Here is a 24,994-nt window from a genome sequence, read left to right on the forward strand (position 1 = left end):
TTACATTAAATTATTCCTCTCCCTCAATCTAAGAAAACAGTGTATCACACAATAAGGATCCTCATTTTTATTTGTTATTTACTGTTATAATTATTGTTAATAATTATTTACAAATATAGTAAATTAATAGCATAATTAACCTACAAGATATGTCTCTGAATTAAACAATAATTAGAGCTTATAAAACAGAATAAAATTTATACTGTGTACCTATGACTGAAAATAAGCATCTGCATCCTGGTGAGGGCAAAATCAGTCAGTTCAGTTCAGTTCAGTCGCTCAGTCATATCCGACTCTTTGCGACCCCATGAATCGCAGCACGCCAGGCCTCCCTGTCCATCACCAACTCCCGGAGTTCACTCAGACTCACGTCCATCGAGTCAGTGATGCCATCCAGCCATCTCATCCTCTGTCATCCCCTTCTCCTCCTACCCCCAGTCCCTCCCAGCATCACTCTTTTCCAATGAGTCAACTCTTCGCATGAGGTGGCCAAAGTACTGGAGTTTCAGCTTCAGCATCATTCCTTCCAAAGAAATCCCAGGACTGATCTCCTTCAGAATGGACTGGTTGGATCTCCTTGCAGTCCAAGGGACTCTCAAGAGTCTTCTCCAACACCACAGTTCAAAAGCATCACTTCTTCAGAGCTCAGCCTTCTTCACAGTCCAACTCTCACATCCATACATGACCACAGGAAAAACCATAGCCTTGACTAGACAATAAGAGAATGTAAAACAAGACAAACCTCCCTAACCAACTCAACTATGTTTAATTAACCTATATAGTGATGTTATCTTTTCTGGCTTCCCTGGCGGCTCAGAGGTTAAAGCATCTACCTGTAATGCAGGAGACCTGGGTTCAATCCCTGGGTCGGGAAGATTCCCTGGAGAAGGAAATGGCAACCCACTCCAGTGTTCTTGCCTGGAGAATCCCATGGATGGAGGAGCCTGGTGGGCTACAGTCCATGGGGTCACAAAGAGTCAGACATGACTTTGTGACTTCACTCACTTACCAGGGCATGAACAAATTTTCCTGATAATCTAGCGTCCAGACCATCGAGGCATTTAGTAATGCCCACGGTCACAGAATAAGAAGCTACTGACTGTGAAGTTTATTTCTTGCTTGACCTAGGTCTGCTAAAGCTAGTTATAGTGGTGTCACCTAGAGCCTAATTCACTATGCAATACATTGAATACTTTGATAAAACCTAAACCAGTGTTTATGTTTTATTTATAAGGATTTATTTTCTATCCCTCAATGTTTGCAGTGGCACGGGGAGATAAAACAGTAAGTCTAATACTCTTTCCCCCTTTCTTTGGATTATAACCAATGACGAATAGGCCCAATGAACTAGGCCTGGAATGGATTTAAATTGGGGATAAATGTGTTAGCTTTGTTAACTAGTCAGACAAGTACCCAGCAGCATACTAGTCTGAAAGAACAAGATCATCTAGTAAAATTAAACTGGAGAATGCAGCTTGAATAAATGATCAAAGTGGAGGGCTCCTTACTATCTCTCCACATTTAGAACTCCATTATCATTGATGTAAAGAACTGGGTCTGCAGAGATATTAGAGCTGATGACATTGATTTTAGATTTACTTCATCACATAATTGCAGGCAAGACACCGAACACAAAGTAAGGAGAAATGGACCCATTCTATCTTAATGCAGCAATTCTCAAATTCTAGTATAAATGTTAGATGCTCAATAATAAGAGTAAATCTCTTATCTCTAAGAAGAGTGAGTTAATTAGATGGAAAGAGAGGCTGAGAGCATTTATTCTGATAATACATCCTTGTGGAGAAAGAAAAGTCATGTTTTAATGTAAATATAAACATAGCTTTAGATGGAGGGGTTGATGGTCTAAGCATCATCTTTTTATGAACATCCACAATTAATATTGTCAAAAAATGAAGTAAAATATGATTTCAGTAATATTTTTAAAGATGTCAAGGAAAAGGTATGATCAAAATACTTTAAGTCAAGAAAAAGTGTATGAGAAGAAAGAAGATGGAGGGAGGCTATAAGAATATGTTTGCATACAAAACATAGTTGGAAAAACAATTGGAGTAGAAACAAGATGGCAAGTGAGGGACTAAATGGAGATGAAAGCACAGCACAGTTCAGTTCAGTTCAGTCGCTCAGTGGTGTCCAACTCATTGCGACCCCATGAACCATAGCACGCCAGGCCCTCTGTCCATCACCAACACCCTGAGTCTAACCAAACCAATGTGCATTGAGTCAGTGATGCCATCCAACTATTTCATCCTCTATCATCCCCTTCTCCTCCTGCCCTCAATCTTTCCCAGTATCAGGGTCTTTTCAAATGAGTCCGCTCTTCGCATCAGGTGGCCAAAGTATTGGAGTTTCAGCTTCAAAATCAGTCCAATGAACACCCAGAACTGATATCCTTTAGGATGGAATGGTTGGATCTCCTTGCAGTCCAAGGGACTCTGAAGAGTCTTCTCCAACATACAGTTCAAAAGCATCAATTCTTCGGTGCTCAGCTTTCTTTATAGTCCAACTCTCACATCCATACATGACTACCAAAAAACCATAGCTTTGACTAGATGGACCTTTGTGGACAAAGCGATGTCTCTGCTTTTTATGCTGTCTAGGTTGGTCATAACTTTCCTTCCAAGGAGTAACCATCTTTTAATTTCATGGCTGCAGTCACCATCTGCAGTGATTTTAGAGCCCCCCAAAATAAAGTCAGCCACTGTTTCCCCATCTATTTGCCATGAAGTGATGGGACTGGATGCCATGACCTTAATTTTCTGATTGTTGAGCTTTAAGCCGACTTTTTCACTCTCCTCTTTCACTTTCATAAAGAGACTTTTAGTTCTTCTTCACTTTCTGCCATAGGGTGGTATCATCTGCATATCTGAGGTTATTGATATTTCTCCCAGCAATCTTGATTCCAGCTTGTGCTTCTTCCAGCCCAGCATTTCTCATGATGTACTCTGCATATAAGTTAAATAAGCAGGGTGACAATGTATAGCCTTGACGTACTCCTTCTCCTATTTGGAACCAGTCTGTTGTTCCACGTCCAGTTCTAACTGTTGCTTCCTGACCTGCATACAGCTTTCTCAAGAGGCAGGTCTGGTTGTCTGGTATTGAAAACTCCTTCATAATTCTCCACAGTTTATTGTGATCCACACAAAGGCTTTGGCATAGTCAATAAAGCAGAAATAGAGTTTTTTATGAAGCTCATTGATTTTTCGATGATCCAGCGGATGTTGGCAATTTGATCTCTGGTTCCTCTGCCTTTTCTAAAACCAGCTTGAACATCTGGAAGTTCATGGTTCACATATTGCTGAAGCCTGGCTTGGAGAATTTTGAGCATTACTTTACTAGTGTGTGAGATAAGTGCAACAGGGCAGTAGTTTGAACATTCTTTGGCATTGCTTTTCTTTGGGATTGTAATGAAAACTGATCTTTTCTAGTCCTGTGGCCACTGCTGAGTTTTCCAAATTTGCTGGCTATGGAGTGCAGCACTTTCACAGCATCATCTTTCAGGATTTAAAATAGCTCAACTGGAATTCCATCACCTCTACTAGCTTTGTTTGCAGTGATGCTTCCTAATGCCCACCTGACTGTACATCCCAGGATGTCTGTCTCTAGGTGTGTCAGAGTGATCACACCATCGTGATTATCTGGGTCATGAAGATCTTTTTTGTACAGTTCTTCTGTGTATACTTGCCACCTCTTCTTAATATCTTCTGCTTTTGTTAGGTCCATACTGTTTCTGCCCTTTATTGAGCCCATCTTTGCATGAAATGTTTCCTTAGTATCTCTGCTTTTCTTGAAGAGATCTCTAGTCTTTTCTATTCTATTGTTTTCCTCTATTTATTTGCACTGATCACTGAGGAAGGCTTTCTTCTCTCTCCTTGCTATTCTTTGAACTCTGCATTTAAATGGGTATATCTTTCCTTTTCTCCTTTGCTTTTTGCTTCTCTTCTTTTCACAGCTATTTGTAAAGGCTCCTCAGACAGCCATTTCTCTTTTTTGCCTTTCTTTATCTTGGGGATGGTCTTGATTGCTGTCTCCTGTACAATGTCACAAACTTCCTTCCATAGTTCATCAGGCACTCTGTCTATCAGATCTAGTCCCTTAAATCTATTTCTCACTTCCACTGTATAGTCATAAGGGATTTGATTTAGGTCATACCTGAATGGTGTAGTGGTTCTTCCCACTTTCTTCAATTTAAGTCTGATTTTGACAATAAGGAGTTCATGATCTGAGCCGCAGTCAGCTCCCGGTCTTGTTTTTGCCGACCATATAGAGCTTCTCCATCTTTGACTGCAAAGAATATAATCAATCTGATTTCGGTGTTGACCATCTGGTGATGTCCATGTGTTGAGTCTTCTCTTTTGTTGTCAGAAAAGAGTATTTGTTATGACCAGTGCGTTCTCTTGGCAGAACTCTATTAGCCTTTGCCCTGCTTCATTCCGTACTCCAAGGCCAAATTTGCCTGTTACTCTAAGTGTTTCTTGACTTCCTACTTTTGCATTCTAGTCACCTATAATGAAAAGGACATTATTTTGTGTGTTAGTTCTAGAAGGTCTTGTAGGTCTTCATAGAACCATTCAACTTCAGCTTCTTCAGCATTACTGGTCGGGACATAGACTTGGATTACTGTGATATTGAATGGTTTGCCTTGGAAATCAACAGATCATTCTGTTGTTTTTGAGATTGCATCCAAGTACTGCATTTTGGACTCTTTTATTGACTATGGTGGCTACTCCATTTCTTCTAAGGGATTCCTGCCCACAGTAGTAGATACAATGGTCATCTGAGTTAAATTCACCCATTCCAGTCCATCTTAGTTTGCTGATTCCTAGAATGTTGATGTTCACTCTTGCCATCTCCTGTTTGACCACTTCCAATTTGCCTTTATTCATGGATCTAACATTCCAGGTTCCTATGCAATATTTCTCTTTACAGCATCAGACTTTGCTTCTATCGCCAGTCCCATCCACAACTGTGTGTTGTTTTTGCTTTGGCTCCATCCCTTCATTCTTTCTGGAGTCATTTCTCCACTGTTCTCCAGTAACATATTGGGCACCTACCCACCTGGGGAATTCTTTTCAGTGTCCTATCTTTTTGCCTTTTCATACTGTTCATGGGGTTCTCAAGGCAAGAATACTGAAGTGGTTTGCCATTCCCTTCTCCAATGGACCACATTCTGTCAGACCTCTCTGCCATGACCCATCTGTCTTGGGTGGGCCCCAAGCACAGCATGGCTTGGTTTCATTGAGTTAGACACAGCTGTGGTCCATGTGATCAGATTGGCTAGTTGTCTGAGATTGTGGTTTCCATCTGTCTGCCCTCTGATGCCCTCTCTCTGTACCTGCCATCTGACTTGGGTTTCTCTTACCTTGGACATGTGGTATCTCTTTACAGCTGCTCCAGCAAAGGGCAGCCGCTGCTCCTTACCTTGCACATGGGGTGGTTCCTCTCAGCTACCGCCCCTGACCTTGCACGTGGGTTGGCTCCTCTCAGCTGCTCCTGTGCCATTGCAGCCACTGCTCCTGCACACAGCCCTCATTTAAAAGTTTGATAGAGCACAGAAATGAGGGACATAGTGAAGCTGTTTACATGACTGGACAGAATCACACATGCTTACAAAGACAGAAGGATCAAGCAACGAATTATATAGGAAGACTTCCTAGGACCTGAAGAAAGGGTGAAAGGAGTACTTTCACCTTCACCTGAAGAAAAGGTGAAAATCGGACGTGACTGAGCAACACACACACACATGTGTGTGCACACACACACTTAACCTTATCAAAAACCTACCTGATTGCCCAGCATTTGGTACAGAATATTAAAGCAGTTAATTGTGGAAATAGAAGGGCCAAGAAGGGATGGTGTTTGGGTACAGGAAATGCAGTAAGCTTTAGAGGGAATGAGAGAAGACCTTGTTAAACTTAAGGGATGGGTGAGAAGATAGATTTAGAACTGTAGTTCTCAGTCTTTGGTGCACACAAAAATGATCTACAGAGAAACTTCCCTGGTGATACAGTGATTAAGACTTCATGCTCCCAATGCAAGGGGCCTGAGTTCGATCCCTGGTCAGCAAACTAGATCCCGCATGAAGTTAATGAAAATCCCCAGTACTGCAACTAAGACCTGGCACTGCCAAATAATTTTTTTAAAGGTTTTTTTTTAAAGAATGATCTGCAGAGATTTTAAAAATCTGATACTCAGGTCACATACTACCCAACAACATCAGAAAGTGTGGGAACAGGAATCAGTGATTCTAAACTTACAAAGTGATCCTAATCAGTAGCCAAGTGAGAACCACTAACATAACACATGTTTCCTTAACATTTTCTGTGGAAGATTAATACACTGCTTGAAATAATTCACACATTGAAACGACTTGGGGAAATTGTATCCTCTGTATTCCTTCTAATTCATAATGTAGTGTAGAATATTAAAAAAAAAAAAAAACCTATAATCCCACAACTAAATTGAGAAAGTCAATTTCTATTGTTAATTCAGCATTCCCCCAAATTATTCTCCCCAGGACTGAGTTCAATAGATGTCATTTCAGAACTTAGAGGTGAAGGGAAAATAGGCTTATTAGAAATGAGATTATGTATGAGAATTTATAGGGGGCATTAATCTCTTTTCTTAAGTAAGCAGGGACCACAAGAGGACAAGACATACGATGTACTAACCTAGCATGCGGTGAATGAGATTACTGACACGAAGCCTGGAAAAAAAGGTTTCAAAGGGTGGATAGGGGAGTGTGATAGGGAATCAGAATAATGAAAGGGTGCTATGCAGGCATCTTATTCTTAACTTTGCTGTGGAGGTAGTAGTCTTTTTCATGAAATAAAACTATATACTGACAGTATATCTTCATATACACAATCAGTCACATTTCTAAGTGGATAAGGCAATGTGACAGAACTTATGTTAAATAAGGATCAATAGCAAAACTTCAAGAAATAAACATTCTGTTTCATTTAAAATTCTCAAGCTTAAAACTAGAGTTTTAATTAAGACCTATTTTTAGATCCAAAAATTGTAATAAAATTGTGAGGTTCTGATTATTATCAGTTGTTAGGTAAGAAATATGAGAATGATATATGCTATATTTATAAAGTTTAGCCAATAGTTTTAGGCCATAGAGTCAATGATTTGTAAAAGAACACAGGATTCTGCTATACTTATTTTATGTTGTATGAAATGACATAAGAACATTCAAAACAAGTTTTCCTAGCTTCATTGATGGTGCATTTATGCTGCTCTATATTTATATCCTGCCCAAGCACTGAGGTCCAGGGAAGCAATTCAGTGATTATATTTCTTGAAATTTCAATACTAAAACAAAACTGAACTGAGCATATGCTCTTGTGATTTATTCACTAGGCTTTTGCCAATAAGATATTAAAGCAGTTTTTTTGGTCATGAAATTTTATACCCCCAAAACAAATTTACCATGCTAAGAAAGACACTGGACAATCTCAATAGTATAATTTGCATGGATTCTTCATCCAAGAATTGTTCATTAATAGCAATTCTTAAATCTTTTGTCAAAAAATTTTTTCAATGGTACAATACTCTCTTAACTTGCGATTGGAGAAGTGGAGGCAGGGTAGTCAGACTTTTCTCTGCTTATTCAAATATTGGATTTTTATCATATATTGAGGGTCCATTTTTTAAAAAAACTTAAGTGAAAATAAAATGCATTGACATCATCTTAAACACTGTTTGTTCTTTTGGTAAATTGATAACTAACGCATTTGTGTCAGGATTCCTTTCACTTCAGTTCAGTCACTCAGTCATGTCTGACTCTTTGTGACCCCATGGACCACAGCACAGCAGGCTTCCCAGTCCATCACCAACTCTTGGAGCTTACTCAAACTTGTCCATCAAGGTGGTGAACCATCCAACCATCTCATCCTCTGTTATCCCCTTCTCCTCCCACCTCAAATCTTTCCCAGCATCAGGGTCTTTTCAAATGAGTCAGTTCTTCGCATCAGGTTGCCAAAATATTGGAGCTTCAGCTTCAGCATTAGTCCTTCAAAAGAATATTCAGGACAGATTTCCATAGGACTGACTGGTTGGATCTCCATGCAGTCCAAGGGACTCTCAAGAGACTTCTCCAACACACAGTTCAAAATCATCAGTTCTTTGGTGCTCAGCTTTCTTTATAGTCCAACTCTCACATCCATACATGACTGCCGGAGAAACCATAGCTTTGACTAGATGCATTTTTGTTGCAAAGTAATGTCTCTCCTTTTTAATATGCTGTCTAGGTTGCTCATAACTTTTCTTCCAAGGAACAAGCTTTTTTTTTTTTTTTAAATTTCATGGCTGCAGTTACCACCTAAATGATTTTGGAGCCCCCCAAAATACAGTCTCTCACGCTTTCCAATTTTTCCCCATCTATCTTCTCTGAAATGATGGGACCAGAGGCAATGATCTTAGTTTTCTGAATGTTGAGTTTTAAGCCAACATTTTCATTTTCTTCAAGAGGCTCTTTCACTTCTTTGCTTTATCCCATAAAGGTGGTGTCATCTGTATATCTGAGGTTATTAATATTTCTCCCTGCAATCTTGATTCCAGCTTGTGCTTCATCCAGCCCAGCATTTCACATGATGTAGTCTGCATATAAGTTAAATAAGCAGGGTGACAATATACAGCCTTGACATACTCCTTTCCTGATTTAGAACCAACCTGTTGTTCCATGTCCAGTTCTTTTTTTTTTTTTTTTTTCCATGTCCATTTCTAACTGTTGTTTCTTGACCAGCATACAGATTTCTAAGGAGGCAGGTCAGGTGGTCTTTTATTCCAAACTCTTTAAGAATTTTCCAGTTTGTGGTGATAGACACAGTCAAAGGCTTTGGTGTAATCAATAAAGCAGAAATAGATGTTTTTTCTGGAACTCTCTTGCCTTCTCTATGATCCAATGGATGTTGGCAATTTGATCTCTGGTTCCTCTGCCTTTTCTAAAACCAGCCTGAACATCTGGAAGTTCATGGTTCACATACTGTTGAAGCCTGGCTTGGAGAATTTTGAGAATTACTTTACTAGCATGTGAGATGAGTGCAATTGTGTGGTAGTTTGAGCATTCTTTGGCATTACCTTTCTTTGGGATTGTAATGAAAACTGACCTTTTTCAGTCCTGTGGCCACTGCTAAGTTTTCCAAATTTGCTGGCATATTGAGTGTGGCACTTTCACAGCATCATATTTCAGGATTTGAAATAGCTCAACTGGAATTCCATCACCTCCACTAGCTTGGTTCATAGTGATGCTTCCTAAGGCTCACTTGTCTTCACATTCCAGGATGTCTGACTCTAGGTGAGTGAACACACCATCATGGTTATCTGGGTCATGAAAATCTTATTTGTATAGTTCTTCCATGTATTCTTGCCACCTCTTCTTAATATCTTCTGCTTCTGTTACTTCCATACCATTTCTGTCCTTTATTGTGCCCACCTGCAAAGAAATGTTCCCTTGGTATCTCTAATTTTCTTGAAGAGATCTCTAGTCTTTCCCATTCTGTTGTTTTCCTCTATTTCTTTGCATTGATCACTGAGGAAGGCTTTCTTATATCTTCTTGCTATTCTTTGGAACTCTGCATTCAAATGGGTATATCTTTCCTTTTCTCCTTTGCCTTTCACTTCTCTTCTTTTCTCCTCCATTTTGCCTTTTTTTTTTTTTTTTGTAGATGTTCAGGATTAAGGGTATAAAATTTTATCACACTGTAGAAGCTAGATAAGAATGATGGTACTTTACAGAATCCTAGAAAAAATATTTTTTTCACAGAAGATAAGGGTATGGGGCCCTGTTTAACATCTTTTATCAGTAAAGTTATACATTGCAGTGTGAATTACTTCCTTGAATGATTCTTTAAGACTGAACCAAGCTCCATATTGTAACAGATTTGTACTTTATTATTTAGTGTTTAAATGCTAGGCATTTTTAAAGCATATGGTTGGCTTTTTGGTATATCCTATTTGCTATGAATCTTGGTCATTAAAAATAAAATGATGAGATAAGTCTGAACAAAGTCATATCGTGAAGTTAAAGTATAGCCATTCCTGAGTGTCCTGGGGCCCTATCAGTAATGTATGGAAAAGATTTCTCTGTGAAACATGCCCCAAAAATGGCAGATCATAGCAGGCTTCTCTACCCATGGCCAGGGGTCATGGCTATATGAGTGTTTGCTGTCTTCTAGTTTGTCTGTATGAGTGCATGTTAAGTCACTTCATTTGTGCCTAAGTCTTTGCAATCCTATGGACTGTAGCCTACCAGGCTCTTCTGTCCATGGGATTCTCCAGGCAAGAGTACTGGAGTGTTGCCATGCCCTTCTCCAAAGGATCTTCTTGACCCAGGGATCAAATCCTCATCTCTTACATCTTCTGTATTGGCAAGTGGGTCTTTACCACCAACACCACCTTAGTTCACCTAAAGGGGAGCAAAATATTGTCTATGAATAATTCTTGAAAATTCCATTTAGGAACATTTCATATAAAACGACAACTTGCTTAAATTTCAAAGGAAGAAAAAATACAGTGTCCCTTCTGTGTTTTTTCATAGCAAACTTCATGTTTCTAACCAACAGCAACTTTGAAAATTTTATGACAGGCAAGATCAAAAGAATTTCTTCCTATAGACTATTTTTAACAAAACTCTTTGTAGAATTTTGCAGCTGAATATACTCTTTACATGTGACAGTTCTTTCACACTCTAAACAAGTGTCATTTTATTCAAGTATGTGAATTTACAAAATGTGATATCAGCCTCAACATTTCTGCCACAGAGCACATTTACTCCTAAAAGAACATTGACAACAATTGAAAATCATTAAGTATGTTTAGGTCTTTCTAGGCAGTAGTTTTGAGAGACTCTGTTAGAGTGATGGCAAAGGGAACATAGGTGAGAGGTATACAGCGTTTAGTGTACACAGTCTCTCAGGAGTATAGGGAACCCTCTGGCCTCACAAAATACAGCCTGCAAAGAAGCCAAACAACTGTGCCATGGACCCACATCTTTCTTTTCTTGATGATCTGCAGATATTGGCGATACAGAGAGTTTAGAGTCATTTGTGTGAAATGCAGAGGTTGCTAAGTGCAAGGACAAAGCACTGGGAGAGAATGGCACTTCAGGATTTCCCCATCATATCAGGCCAGATCTCTGCCTGAGTCTCCATTTTATAAAGAAGAGGTTTTTTTTTGTTTTGTTTTGTTTTTCTTTTTTTTTTTTTTTAGCCTATTCAAGAGTTAGCATGAATGTAAAGGCAGTGGTAGTGTTTAACATGACTTGTTAATTGATGTTCCTTCCATTACATTAATTATTTTTAAAAGTCATTGATCTATTCTATGAGAATAGTTTTGCACTTATAGAATAGTTATGAGACTAGTAAAGAGAGTTCCCAAATAGCTGAACTTGGTTTTCCCTATTGTTAATATTGCTATGGTGCATTTGTCACACTTAAAAAACAATATCCATACTTTATTATTATCCGAAGGGCCTTTATAAGTCTGAGTCTCTTTTCTGTAACAGTCTTTGGCTTTTACACAAACCTGTGTCTCCTGAATACAGTAATTGTTTTTGTTGTTCAGTCGCTGGGTCATGTCTGACTCTGTAACCTGATGAACTGCAGTACATCAAGCTTCCTTTCACCATCTCCTGGAGCTTGCTCAAACCCATGCCCATTTAGCCAGTGATGCCATCCAACCATCTCATCCTCTGTCACCCTCTTCTCCTCCTGCCTTCAATCTTTCCCAGCATCAGTGTCTTTTCTAATGAGTCAGTTCTTTGCATCAGGTGGCCAGAGTATTGGTGCTTCAGCTTCAGCATCAGTCCTGCCAATGAATATTCAGGGTTGATTTCCTTTAGGATTGACTGGTTTGATCTCCTTGCTTTCCAAGGGACTCTCAAGAGTCTTCCTACTATCCCTTCTCATGTTCTAGAATCCCATCCAAGATACTACATTACTTGTATTTGTGTCTCCTTAGTGTTCTCTAGACTGGACCACTGCTCAGAATGGCATTGTTCTTTATGACCTTGACAGTTTTGAAGAATACTTGTCAGATATTTTACTGAATGTTCCTCAATTTGATTTATTTGAAGTTTTTCTTATGGTTAGATGGGGTTTTGTGGTTTTTCAGAGGAAGAACACAGAGGTAAAGTATAATTTGCATTATATCAAAAGTATAAAGTATCAATGTGAACCTCAAATGGTTTTCCTACTCATCACATTAACCTGGTTCACCTAGCTGAGGTAGTATCTGTCAGGTTTCTCTGCTCTAAAGTTATTTTCCTTTTTCCATGTGACTTTAGAAAGAAGTCATAGTTTACAATGAACACTCCAGAATGGGGAGTAATTTGTCATATCTTTGAGGGAAAAGAATCTATATAAATTATTTGGTAATTTTCTGTATGAGAGATTTGATTTCTCTATTTATTATTTAAACAATTTATGTGTATCAAAATGGTCTCATAGATATTTATTTTGTACTTTGGACTATAATCTAATAATATGTTATTTACTTCATTACTCAAGTTCTTTGGCCCAAAGGGGCTATTTTGTTTCTGTGCTCCTTTGACAGATCTCCACCATTTTGTGTTTATAAGCACATCTTCATTTTTTGGCACTATAAGATAATCAAGACTCATTTTTTATATTCTCTGCCCCAACCCTAGAATTAGTAATTTCTCCAAGAAGCTCTGATTCTTTTTATTGGAGAATGGTATTAAAAGCCAAGATACAGGTGAAGGATATATTTGTTGCTACCAGCATATCATTGCTTCAAAACTCTCAGTGAGCAAAACTAGTGAAACATGAGTGTACCAACTTGTGTATAAATATGTATCTATAATTATTTCCATATGTAACCATCTCTATATATTATGGAAGGAATACCAACATAAAGCCACCTTTGCTAACAGCTCTCTAAAATGAAACCAGGACTTTTGAGGAAGTGTGACTTACACATGTCTTAGCTTGACTGGAATCTGACCTTTTGACCACTTCTTGGCTTAGTATAGGCATTAAGCACATTTGCCAAATATTCTGGAAACTCAAAATAATCACCAGGCTCTTTCCCTAAAATAACTCATGACAGCTTATCCCTGAAGGGCAAATAGCCCCTTTTCTGTGCCAGAAATAATTATAAGTCTGGCAGAGGGCTTTAACAATGTTCGCCTTTATAAGCCCTTCACTCTCTTCCTGATCACTCTCTTTTGGTTTTACTGAATTGCAATCCTTAAGACCTCAAATGGTTTTCCTACCTGTCTCAGATGGTAAAGAATATGCCTGCAATGCAGAAGACCTGGGTTTGATCATTTGGTCAGGAAGATCCCCTGTAGAAGGGAATGGTTACCCACTCGAGGTTTTTAGCCTGGGAAACTCCATAGGCAGAGGAGCCTGGCGGGCTACAGTCTGTGGGGTCACAAACAGTCGGAAATGACTGAGTGACTATGACTATGACTACTACTACTACTAAAGACCCAAAATAATGCTTTCTTCTTTGCAGCTTTGATACTGATTGTGTGTGTGTGTGTGTGTGTGTGTGTGTGTGTGTGTGTGTGTGTGTGTGTGTGTGTGTAAAGCTATCCAGGTATTCATACAGATGTTTACAACTCTAATGCATTACCATATAGTTCTTTCTAGGCTTCACCCTTTGCTTCCATGTAATCCTTTGCTCCAAAATTGAGAACCTACTTCTCATTAATCACCATCCAATTCCAGGATGGATGCAGAGTGATTTCAGAGCTGTGTAACTATGTCCCCTGTCTGGGGCAGGGTGGCGAGAGTTTATCAAGAGTGCAGTTCCTTTCATCTTTAATCTTATATTTTCCAATTATTTTCAAAATTACTGAGGTCAGTATCATTTTCTCTAACTCCCTTCAGTGAGATGATGTAAAAAATTTGTGGTATAGTTAGATCCCTTTATCACAATCTATATTCCATCTTGGGGTTTCTCAGTATCCTAACTTATTTTCCCTAATTCAGTTCAGTAGCTCAGTCATGCCTGGTTCTTTGCAACCCCATGGACTGCAGCATGCCAGGCCTCCTTGTCCATCACCAACTCCCAGAGTTTACTCAAACTCATGTCTATTGAGTCGTGATGCCATCCAACCATTTCAGCCTCTGTCATCCCTTCTCCTCCTGCCTTTAATCCTTCCCAGCATCAGGGTCTTTTCCAATGAGTCACTTCTTCACATCAGGTGGCCAAAGTTTTGAAGTTTCAGCTTCAACATGAATCCTTTCAATGAATATTCAAGACTAATTTCCTTTATGATGGACTGGTTGGATCTCCTTGCAGTCCAAGGGACTCTCAACAGTCTTCTCCAACACAACAGTTCAAAAGCATCAATTTTTCGGTGCTCAGCCTTCTTCACAGTCCAACTCTCACATCCATACATGACCACAGGAAAAACCATAGCCTTGACTAGACGGATCTTTGTTGGAAAAGTAATGTCTCTGCTTTTGAATATGCTATCTAGGTTGGTCATAACTTTCCTTCCAAGGAGTAAGCGTCTTTTAATTTCATGGCTGCAGTCACCATCTGCAGTGATTTTGGAGCCCCCCAAAATAAAGTCTGACACTGTTTCCACTGTTTCCCCATCTATTTCCCATGAAGTGATGGGACCGGATGCCATGATCTTCGTTTTCTGAATGTTGAGCTTTAAACCAACTTTTTCACTCTCCTCTTTCACGTTCATCAAGAGCCTTTTGAGTTCCTCTTCATTTTCTGCCATAAGGGTGGTGTCATCTGCATATCTGAGGTTATTTATATTTCTCCCGGCAATCTTGATTCCAGCTTGTGTTTCTTCCAGTCCAGTGTTTCTCATGATGTACTCTGCATATAAGTTAAATAAGCAGGGTGACAATATACAGCCATGATGAACTCCTTTTCCTATTTGGAACTTGTCTGTTGTTCCATGTCCAGTTCTAACTGTTGCTTCCTGACCTGCATACAAATTTCTCAAGAGGCAGGTCAGGTGGTCTGGTATTCCCTTCTCTTTCAGAATTTCCCACAGTTTATTGTGACACACACAGTCAAAGGCTTTGGCATAGTCAATAAAGCAGAAATAGATGCTTTTCTGGAACTCTCTTGCTTTTTCCATGATCCAGCGGATGTTGGCAATTTGATCTCTGGTTCCTCTGCCTTTTCTAAAACCAGCTTGAACATCAGGAAGTTCACGGTTCACATATTGCTGAAGCCTGGCTTGGAGAATTTTGAGCATTACTTTCCTAGCGTGTGAGATGAGTGCAATTGTGCGGTAGTTTGAGCATTCTTTGGCATTGCCTTTCTTTGGGATTGGAATGAAAACTGACCTTTTCCAGTCCTGTGGCCACTGCTGAGTTTTCCATAGTGATTTAATATTTTCAATGTAAAGGTATTATGAACTATCAGCTATATCCCTATGCTGTGCACTGTATCATTATATCTTACTTATTTTATCATAGTATTCTGGATTTCTTTAATTTTTTGGCCATAGCATGAGGCTTATAGGATCTTATGTCCATAATCATGAATCAAACCCAGGTCCTTTACAGTGAAAGACTAGAGTCCTAACCATTGTACCACCAGGGAATTCCCTGGACCTCTTAATCCCATACCTTTGTCTTACTCTACCTGCCTTTCCTCTCCCTACTAACTAGCACTAGTTTGTTATCTGTGTCTGTGAGTCTGTTTTTGCTCTGTTTTATCCATTGTTTTCTTCTGCTTTTTATATTCCACATATAAGAGATGATATAGATATTTATCTTTCAGTGACTTATCTCACTACACATAATACTCTCTAGGTCCATTCATGTTGTTGAAAATGGCAACATTTCATTCTTTTTATGGCTGAGTAATATTCCATTGTGTGTGTGTGTGTGTGTTTGAATATATACATACCACCACCTCTGTTTCCATTCATTTGTTGATAGACACTTAGTTTGTGTCCATATCCTGGCTATTGTAAAACAATGTTGCTATGAACATTGGATGGCATGAATCTTTTTTAATGTTTTTTTCCTCTTCTTTGAATGTATATTCAGGAGTGGAAATAATGGATCATAGGGTAGTTCTATATGTAGTTTTTTGAAGAAGTGTCCTACTGTTTTCCATAGTGATGGCACCAATTTACATTCCCACCAGCAGTGTATGAAAGTTCCCTTTTCTCCACATCCTCATCAACATTGTTTATGTGTGTTCTTTTTGATGATAGTAGTTCAGACAGGTATGAGGTGATATCTCACAGTTTTGATTCTGCATTTTTCTGGTGATTAGCAAGGTTGTGCACTTCCTCATGCCTTTTGGCATGTGTATTCCTTCTTTGGAAAACCATCCATTCAGGTCTTCTGCTAATTTTATTATTTTTTTTTTAATAAATGAATTTGTTATGTATTTGGAATATTAAACCCTTATCAACCATACCACTTGCAAATATCTTCTCCCATTTAGTAGGTTGTCTTTTTGTTTTAGGTTGGGTTGTTTTTTTTATTTTCTTTTTTTGGCTGTGCCATCTAACTTGTGGAATCTCAATTCCCTGACCAAGGATTGAATCCAGGCCCTCTGCAATGAGAGTATTGAGTCCTAATCACTGAACTGCCAGGGAATTCCCAATAAGTTGCCCTTTTGTTTTTGTCAGTGGTTTCCCTTGCTGTGTAAAAGTTTTACGTTTGATTGGGTCCTATTTGTTTATTTTGCTTTTGTTTCCTTTGTTTTAGACTAATCAAAAAGATATTACTACAATTTTATGTCAGAGTGTTCTGCTTATGTTTTATTTTAGGAGTTTTATCATGTTGATTTAGGTCTTCTGATCATTTGTCAATTAAGTTGTTTGTTTTGATGCTGTAAAGTATAATGAACTGTTTGTAAATTTTGGAAACAAATTCCTTGTCAGTCACATCATTTGCAAATATTTTCTCCCAACCTGTGGATTGTCGTTTTGTTTTGTTTACTGTCTCTGCTGTACAAAAGCTTTTGAGTTTAAGTAGGGCCCACTTGTTTATTTTTGTGATTATTTCCATTATTCTGGGAGACAGATCTAAAAAAGTATTGCTGCAATTTATGTCAGAGAGTATTCTATGTTTTCTTCTAGAAGTTTTATAGTGTCTGGTCTCACATTTAGGTCTTTAATCCACTTTCTGTTTATTTTTGTATATTGTGTTAATGATATAATTTCCTTTTTTCTACATGTAGCTGTCAAGTTTTTCCATCAGCATTTGTTAAAGAGAGTCCAACATGTTCCAGCTGGTATCAACTGGTTCCAAATTCGGAAAGGAGTACGTCAAGGCTGTGTATTGTCACCCTGCTTATTTAACTTATATGTAGAGTATATCATGAGAAATGCTGGGATGGATGAAGCACAAGCTAAAATTAAGATTTCCGGGAGAAATATCAATAACCTCAGATATGCAGATGACACCACCTTTATGGCACAAAGCGAAAAACTAGAGAAACTCTTGATGAAAATGAAAGAGGAGACTGAAAAGTTGTCTTAAGACTCAACATTCAGAAAACTAAGATCATGGCATATGATCCCATCACTTCATGGCATATAGATGGGGAAACAATGGAAACAGTGATAGACTTTATCTTTTTGGCTCCAAAATCACTGCCAATGGTAACTGCAGCCATGAAATTAAAAGACGTTTACTCTTTGGAAGGAAAGTTATGACCAACCTAGGCAGCATATTAAAAAACAGAGACATTACTTTACCAACAAAGGTCCATCTTGTCAAAGATACGGTTTTTCCAGTAGTCATGTATGGATGTGAGAATTGAACTATGGTGTTAGAGAAGACTCTTGAGAGTTCCTCAGACTGCACAGAGACCCAACCAGTCAATCCTAAGGAAATCAGTCCTGAATATTCATTGGAAGGACTGATGCTGAAGCTGAAATTCCAATATTTTGGCCAGCTGATGCAAAGAACTGACTCATTTGAAAAGACCCTCATATTGGGAAAAATTGAAGACAGGAGAAGAAGAGGACAACAGAGGATGAGATGGTTGGATGGCATCACCGACACAATGGACATGAGTTTGAGTAGGCTCTAGGAGTTGGTGATGGACAGGTAAGCCTGGCATGCTGAAGTCCATGGGGTCGCAAAAAGATGAACACAACTGAGTGACTGAATCGAACTGTTCAACATTGTGTACTTTTGCATCCTTTGCTATAGATTAACTAATCATAGGTGCACGGGTTTGTTTCTTAGTTTTCTATCCTGTTCTATTAATCTATATTTCTGTATTTGTGCTAGTATAATGCTATTTTGATGGCTGTAACTTTGTAGCATAGTCTGAAGTCACAGAACCTGATTTCTCCAACTCCGTTTTCCTTTCTGAAGATTGTCTATTTGAGCTCTTTTCTGTCTCCGTGGAGATGAGATTTTTTTGGTTTTAGTTCTGTGAAAACTGCCATTGGTAATTTGATAGAGATTATATTTAATCTGTAGATTGCCTTGGATAGGATATTATAGTCATTTTGACCATATTTACTCTTCCAATCCACAAACATGGTATACCTTTCCATCTGTTTGAGTCTTTTTCAGTTTCCTTCATCAGCATCTAAGTTTTTGGAGTACAGGTCATTTGTTTCCTTCAGTAGGTTTATCCTTAGATATTTTATTCTTTTTGATGTGATGATAAATGGAATTGTTTCTTTAATATCTCTTATCTTTTGTTCTTAGTGTATAGAAATGCAACAGATTTCTGTGTATTAATTTTGTAACCTGGTAACTTTATCAAACTCATTGGTGAGTTCTAGTAGTTTTCCTGTGGTATCTTTAGAATTTTCTATGTATAGTATCATATAATGTGCAAACATTGATAGTTTAACTTCTTTTCCAATTTGGATTCATTTTACTTCTTTTTCTTCTCTGATTGCTGTAGCTAGGACTTCCAAACTATCTTGAATAAAAGTGGAAATAATGGGTATCTTTGTCTTGTTCCTGATCTTAGAGGAAATGCTTTCAGCTTTTCATCATTGGGTATGATGTCGTAGGTTTGTTGTATAAAGCCTTTATTATTTTGAGGAATGGTCTGTCTATGCCCACTAGCTGGGGAGTTTTTATCATAAATGCCTGCTGAATTTTGTCAAAAGCTTTTTCAGAATCTATTGAGATGATCCTCTGTGTGTTATTCTTCAATTTGTTAATGTGGTATAACACATCAATTGATTGCAGATATTGAAATTGCAAGTATTTTGTTGAATATTTTTGCATCTATGTTTATCAGTGATATTGGCATGTAATTTTGTCTTTTTAGGTGGTACCTTTGTCTGGTTTTGATATCAGGGTGATAGTGTCCTCATAGAATGAGTTTGAAAGGTTTCCTTCCTCTGCACTATATTAGAACATTTTCAGAAGGATGGGCATTAATTCTTCTCTAAATTAGTTGATAATTATTTAATAATAAACTGTGAAGTCATCAGATCTGGGACCTTTGTTTGCTGAGTTTTTACATTACAGTTTCAATTTCAGTGCTTGCAATTAGTCTGTCCATCAGTTCAGTTCAGTTGCTCAGTCGTGTCCGACTCCCTGCAACCCCATGAATTGCAGCACACCAGGCCTCCCTGTCCATCACAAACTCCTGGAGCCTGAGGAGTTCCTTTTTCAGTATCCTATCATTTTGTCTTTTCATACTGTTCATGGTGTTCTCAAGGCAAGAATACTGAAGTGGTTTGCCATTCCCTTCTCCAGTGGACCACATTCTGTCTGTCCATATTTTCTATTTATTCTTGGTTTAGTCGTGGGAAAGCATACCTTTCTAAGAATTTGTGCATTTCTTCTAGGTTGTCCATTGCATTGGCATACAGTTGCTCATAGTAGTCTCATAATCCTTTGTATTTCTGTGGAGTCAATGGTAACATCTCATTTTTCATATCTAATTTTATTGATTTTGGGCACTTTCCCTTATTTTCTTGATGAGTTTGGCTATAGGTTTATCAATTTTATCTTGTCCAACAATCAGCTTTTAGTTTCAGTGATCTTTGCAATTGCTTTCCTTGTCTCTGTTTCATATATTTCTACTCCAATCTTTATAGTTTCTTTCCTTCACTAACTTTAGGTTCTTCTTTCTTTCGTTGTTTTAGGGGTAAGATTCGGTTGTATATTTGACATTTTTCTCAGTTTTTGAGGTAAGATTTTATTGCTATAAGTTTCTCTCTTAGAACTGCTTTGGCTGCATCTCATGCTGCTTTTGTTTTCATTTATCTCTAGGTATTTGTTTATTTCCTCTTTGATTTCTTCAGTGATCCATTAGGTTTTTTTAGTATCAGATTGTTAGGCCACCACACGTTTGTGTCTTTTATAGTTCTTTTTTCCTTATACTCTACTTCTAATCCCATAGCATTGTGATCAGAAAGGATGCATGATATTATTTCAATTTTTTTAAACTCATGAAACCTCAGCTTGTGACCCAGGAATGTGGTCAGTCCTAGAGAACATTCTGTGTGTACTTGAGATGAATGTGTAGTCTGCTGTTTTTGGATGGAATGCTCTATAAGCATCAATTATATCCAACTAGTCTAAAGTGTGATTTTTTGGCTTATGGTTCCTTATATTCTGTCTGTCTGATCTGTTGATGAGAGTGGGGTGCTACTGTCATTTTATCCGTTTATGGTTGTTAGTATTTGCCTTACATATTGAGATGCTCCTATGTTGGGTGCATATATATTTATAATTGCTATATATTCTTCTTGGATTGAAACCTTAAACAGTATGTAGAATCCGTCGTTGTCTCTTTGCTTTATTTTGTCTGATATGAGTATTGCTACTCCAGCTTTCTTTTGATTTCCATTTGTGTGGAATACCTTCTCCCATCCTCTTACTTTCAGTCTGTAAATTTAAGTATCTATAGGTCTGAAGTGAAGCTCTGGTTCAGTTCAGTCGCTCAGTTGTGTCCAACTCTTTGCGACCCAATGAACCACAGCACGCCAGGCCTCCCTGTCCATCACCAACTCCCAGAGTCCAACCAAACCCATGTCCATCAAGTCAGTAATGCCATCCAACCATCTCATCCTCTTTCATCCCCTTCTCCTTCCTTCAATCTGTCCCAGCATCAGGGTCTTTTCAACTGAGTCAGCTCTTCGCATCAGGTGGCCAAAGTATTGGAGATTCAGCTTTAAAATCAGTCCTACCAATGAACACCCAGGACTGATCTCCTTTAGGATGGACTGATTGGATCTCCTTGCAGTCCAAGGGACTCTCAAGAGTCTTCTCCAACACCACAGTTCAAAAGAATCAATTTTGCGGCACCCAGCTCTCTTTATAGTCCAACACTCACATCCATATACGACCACTGGAAAAACCATAGCCTTGACTAGATGGACCTTTGTTGTCAAAGAAATGTCTCTGCTTTTGAATATACTATCTAGGTTGGTCATAACTTTCCTTCCAAGGAGTAAGCATCTTTTAATTTCATGGCTTCAATCACCATCTGCAGTGATTTTGGAGCCAAGAAAAATAAATCCAGTCACTGTTTCTCCATCTATTTGCCATGAAGTGATGGGACCAGATGTCATTATCTTAGTTTTATGAATGTTGAGCTTTAAGCCAACTTTTTGACTCTCCTCTTTCACTTTCATCCAGAGGCTCTTTAGTTCCTCTTCACTTTCTGTCATAAGGGTGGTGTCATCTGCATATCTGAGGTTATTGATATTTTTCCCAGCAATCTTGATTCTAGCGTGTGCTTCTTCTAGCCCAGCGTTTCTCATGATGTACTCTGCATATGAGTTAAATAAGCAGGGTGACAATATTCAGCCTTGACGTACTCCTTTTCCTATTTGGAACCAGTCTGTTGTTCCATGTCCAGTTCTACCTGTTGCTTCCTGACCTGCATACAGGTTTCTCAAGAGGCAGGTCAGGTGTTCTGGTAGACAGCATAAATACAGGTCTTATTTTTGTATCCACTCAGCCACTGTAGGTTTTTTGGTTGGTGCATTTAATGCATTTACATTTAAGGTAATGTGTCAGAAGGTAAAGAATCTGCCTGCAATGTGGGAGATCTAGGTTTGATCTCTGGGTCAGGAAGATCCCTTGGTGAAGGGAATGGCAACCCATTCCAGTATTCTTGACTGGAGAATTCCATGAACAGAGGAACCTCGTGGGCAACAGTCCATTGGGTCATAAAGAGTCAGACATGGCTGAGTGACTAATACTTTCTTGATCCTATTAACATTTTCTTAATTTTTTTGTTTTTATTTTTTGTAGTTCTTTTCTTTCTCTTGTGTTTCCTGCTGAGAGAAGTTACTTTACCATTTGTTGTAAAGCTGGTTTGGTGGTGCTGATTTTTCTTAACCTTTGCTTGTCTGGGTAGCTTTGATTTCTCCATCAAATTTGAATGAGAATCTTACTGAATAGAGTAGTCTTGGTTGTAAGTTTTTCTGTTTCATCTTTTTTAATATATCATATCATTTCCTTCTGACTTGTAGTTTCTGTTGGCTTTACCCTGGCGGCTCAGATGGTAAAGCATCTGCCTATAATGCACATAGATCCGGGTTCAATCTCTGGGTCAGGAAGACCCCCTGGAGAAGGAAATGGCAACCCACTCTAGTACTCTTACCTGGAAAATCCCATGGATGGAGGAGCCTGGCAGGCTACAGTCCATGGGTCACAAAGAGTCGGGCACGACTGAGTAACCACTTTCAGTTTTCTATTGAGAAATCTGCTGCTGGTAACCTTTTCCTTTGTTTTTTTTTTTTTTGTTTTTTTTTTAATCTTTGTCTTTAATTTTTGTCAGTTTGATTACTATGTGTCTCGATATGTTCCTCCTTGAGTTTATTCTGCTTGGGACCCTGAACTTCCTGAACTTGATTGAGTATTTCCTTTCCCATGTTAGGGAAGTTTTAAGCTATTATCTCTTCAAATACTTTTTCATGTCCTCTCTCTCTCTCTCCTCTTTCTTGAACCCCTATAATGAAAATGTTGGTGAGTTTAATGTTGTCCCAGAGGTTTTGTAGGCTGTTTTCATTTACTTTCATCCTTTTTCCTGTGTTCTGTTTTGTGGCAGTGGTTTCCACCATTCTATCTTCCAGGTCACTTATCCATTCTTCTGCCTCAGTTATTCTGCTATTGATTGCTTCTAGTATATTGTTCATCTCTGTTTGTTCTTTAATTCTTCTAGGTCTTTGGTAAACACTTCTCGCATCTTCTCCATTATTTTTCTGAGATCTTGAATCATCTTCAATATCGTTATTCTGAATCCTTTTTCTGGAGTTTGCCCATCTCCCCTTCGTGTAGTTGTTTTTTGGAGTTTTTTCTTGTTCCTTCATCTGGGAGATAATCCTCTACCTTTTCATTTTGAATAACTTTCTATGATGGTGGTTTCTATTCTGGAGGCTAAAGGATTGTAGTTATTGCTTCTTCTGTCTACCCTCTGGTGCATTAGGCTAAAGGCTTGTATAACCTTTCTGATGGGACAGACGGGCAGTGGGGAAAACTAAGCCTTGTTCTGGTTGGCAGGGCTGTGCCCAGTAAAACTTAAATCTGATTGTGTAAAAATGGGTGGGGTTATGCTCCCTGCCTATAAGTTGTTTGGCCTGAGGCAACACAACCCAGAAGTCTACAATCTAATGGTGACTTCCAAGAGGGCTCATACCAAGAGGCACTTCTCAGGACTGCTGCTGTCAGGGCTGCCTTCCCCAGGGTACCACTGCAAACCCACGCCTCCACAGGAGACCCTTAAACACTTGCAGATAGGTTTGGTTCAGTTTTCTGTGGAGTCATTTCTCCTTTCCCCTGGGTCCTGATGCATGCAAAATTTTGTTTGTGCCCTCTAAGATTGGAGTCTCTGTTTCTCCCAGTCCTATGGAAGTCCTGTAATCAAATCCCACTGGACTTCATAGTCAGATTCCCTAGGGATTCCTAGACCCTTTGCCAGATCCCCAGGCTGAGAAGCCTGATGTGGGACTCAAAACCTTCACAATAATGGGAGAACTTCTTTGGTGTTATTGTTCTCCAGTTTGTGGGTCGCTCACCCAGCAGATACAGGATTTGATTTTATCGTGTTAGTGCTCCTCCTACAGTCTCATTGTGGCTTTTACTTTGCTTTTGGACACGAGGTATCCTTTTTGGTGGGTTCCAGCATTCTCCTTTTCAACAAGTAGTTGCGATTTTTGTCTCTAGCAGGAGGAAAGGAGCCCACATCCCTCTACTGTCATCTTGAACCAATCTCCCCTTGATGTCTTAATGTGTGTTTTAAAAGCAAACTTGTTTTATTTTTGTTTGTTTGCTTTTAAATGAAAATGATAGCCATTTTAAAATTTAAACTTACGATTTTTTCTCTCATGATTGATACTTTTGGTGTTGTACAAGTAACTCATGTTCCAAACAAAAGTTTATGCATCTCTTCACCTATATTTCATTCTGGAGTTTTCATTGTTTTGCATTTTTTATTTGGGTCTGTTTTCCTTTTTGAGTCGAATTTTGTTTGAAATGTGAGGTCTTTATATAGTTTTATTTATTTTATTTATTTTTTTTTTTTTTGCATATAGAAGTCCAATTTAAAAAAATATTCTCTATTGAATTGCCTCTTTGCCAGTATCAATGATCTGTTGCCTGTAATATTGAGTCTTTTTGGGGCTCTCTATTCTGCTCAATTAATCAATGTGTTTATTCTTTTGCCAATATAGTGCTGTCTTGATTACGATGTCTTTAAAACAAATTTTAAAATCAAGGATGATAGTAATAACTTCCAAGTTCTTTACATTCTAGAGTTGAATTCAGGTGTTTCATTATATTTTTGCATATATAAAAATTGACATAATTTAACACATATCTACATCAAAAGAAGATACAATTTTATTCTACGTTTACTGTCACTTTCTACTTTAGGATTTCTAATGCTATTTCATATGACCTTTAATCATTCTAGTATCTGTGACAGTAAAGGAGATCTAAATAGTATATCTTTGTTTTTTTCTTGAATGAATTAGAACATAGATAAAGTAACTGACATCAAATTTATACAGCCAGAATGTGACAGAAATAGCCATTCTTTTAGAAGGCTGAAATCCCATCTT

At 38.4% G+C, this 24,994-nt stretch overlaps 1 long non-coding RNA gene across 1 annotated transcript in view; it reads left to right on the forward strand.

Moving 5' to 3' along the window:
* The window catches only part of LOC129659422 (uncharacterized), a 55,211-nt gene that overhangs the window by 11,990 nt on the left and 18,227 nt on the right, over window positions 1-24,994 (forward strand). Inside the window, exon 2 of the long non-coding RNA XR_008718066.1 lies at window positions 17,173-18,047. This is a non-coding gene — a long non-coding RNA (uncharacterized LOC129659422). The remainder of the gene's footprint in view (window positions 1-17,172; window positions 18,048-24,994) is intronic.

Source organism: Bubalus kerabau, chromosome 1, assembly GCF_029407905.1.
Source record: "Bubalus kerabau isolate K-KA32 ecotype Philippines breed swamp buffalo chromosome 1, PCC_UOA_SB_1v2, whole genome shotgun sequence".
In the NCBI taxonomy this organism is placed as follows: domain Eukaryota; kingdom Metazoa; phylum Chordata; class Mammalia; order Artiodactyla; family Bovidae; genus Bubalus; species Bubalus kerabau.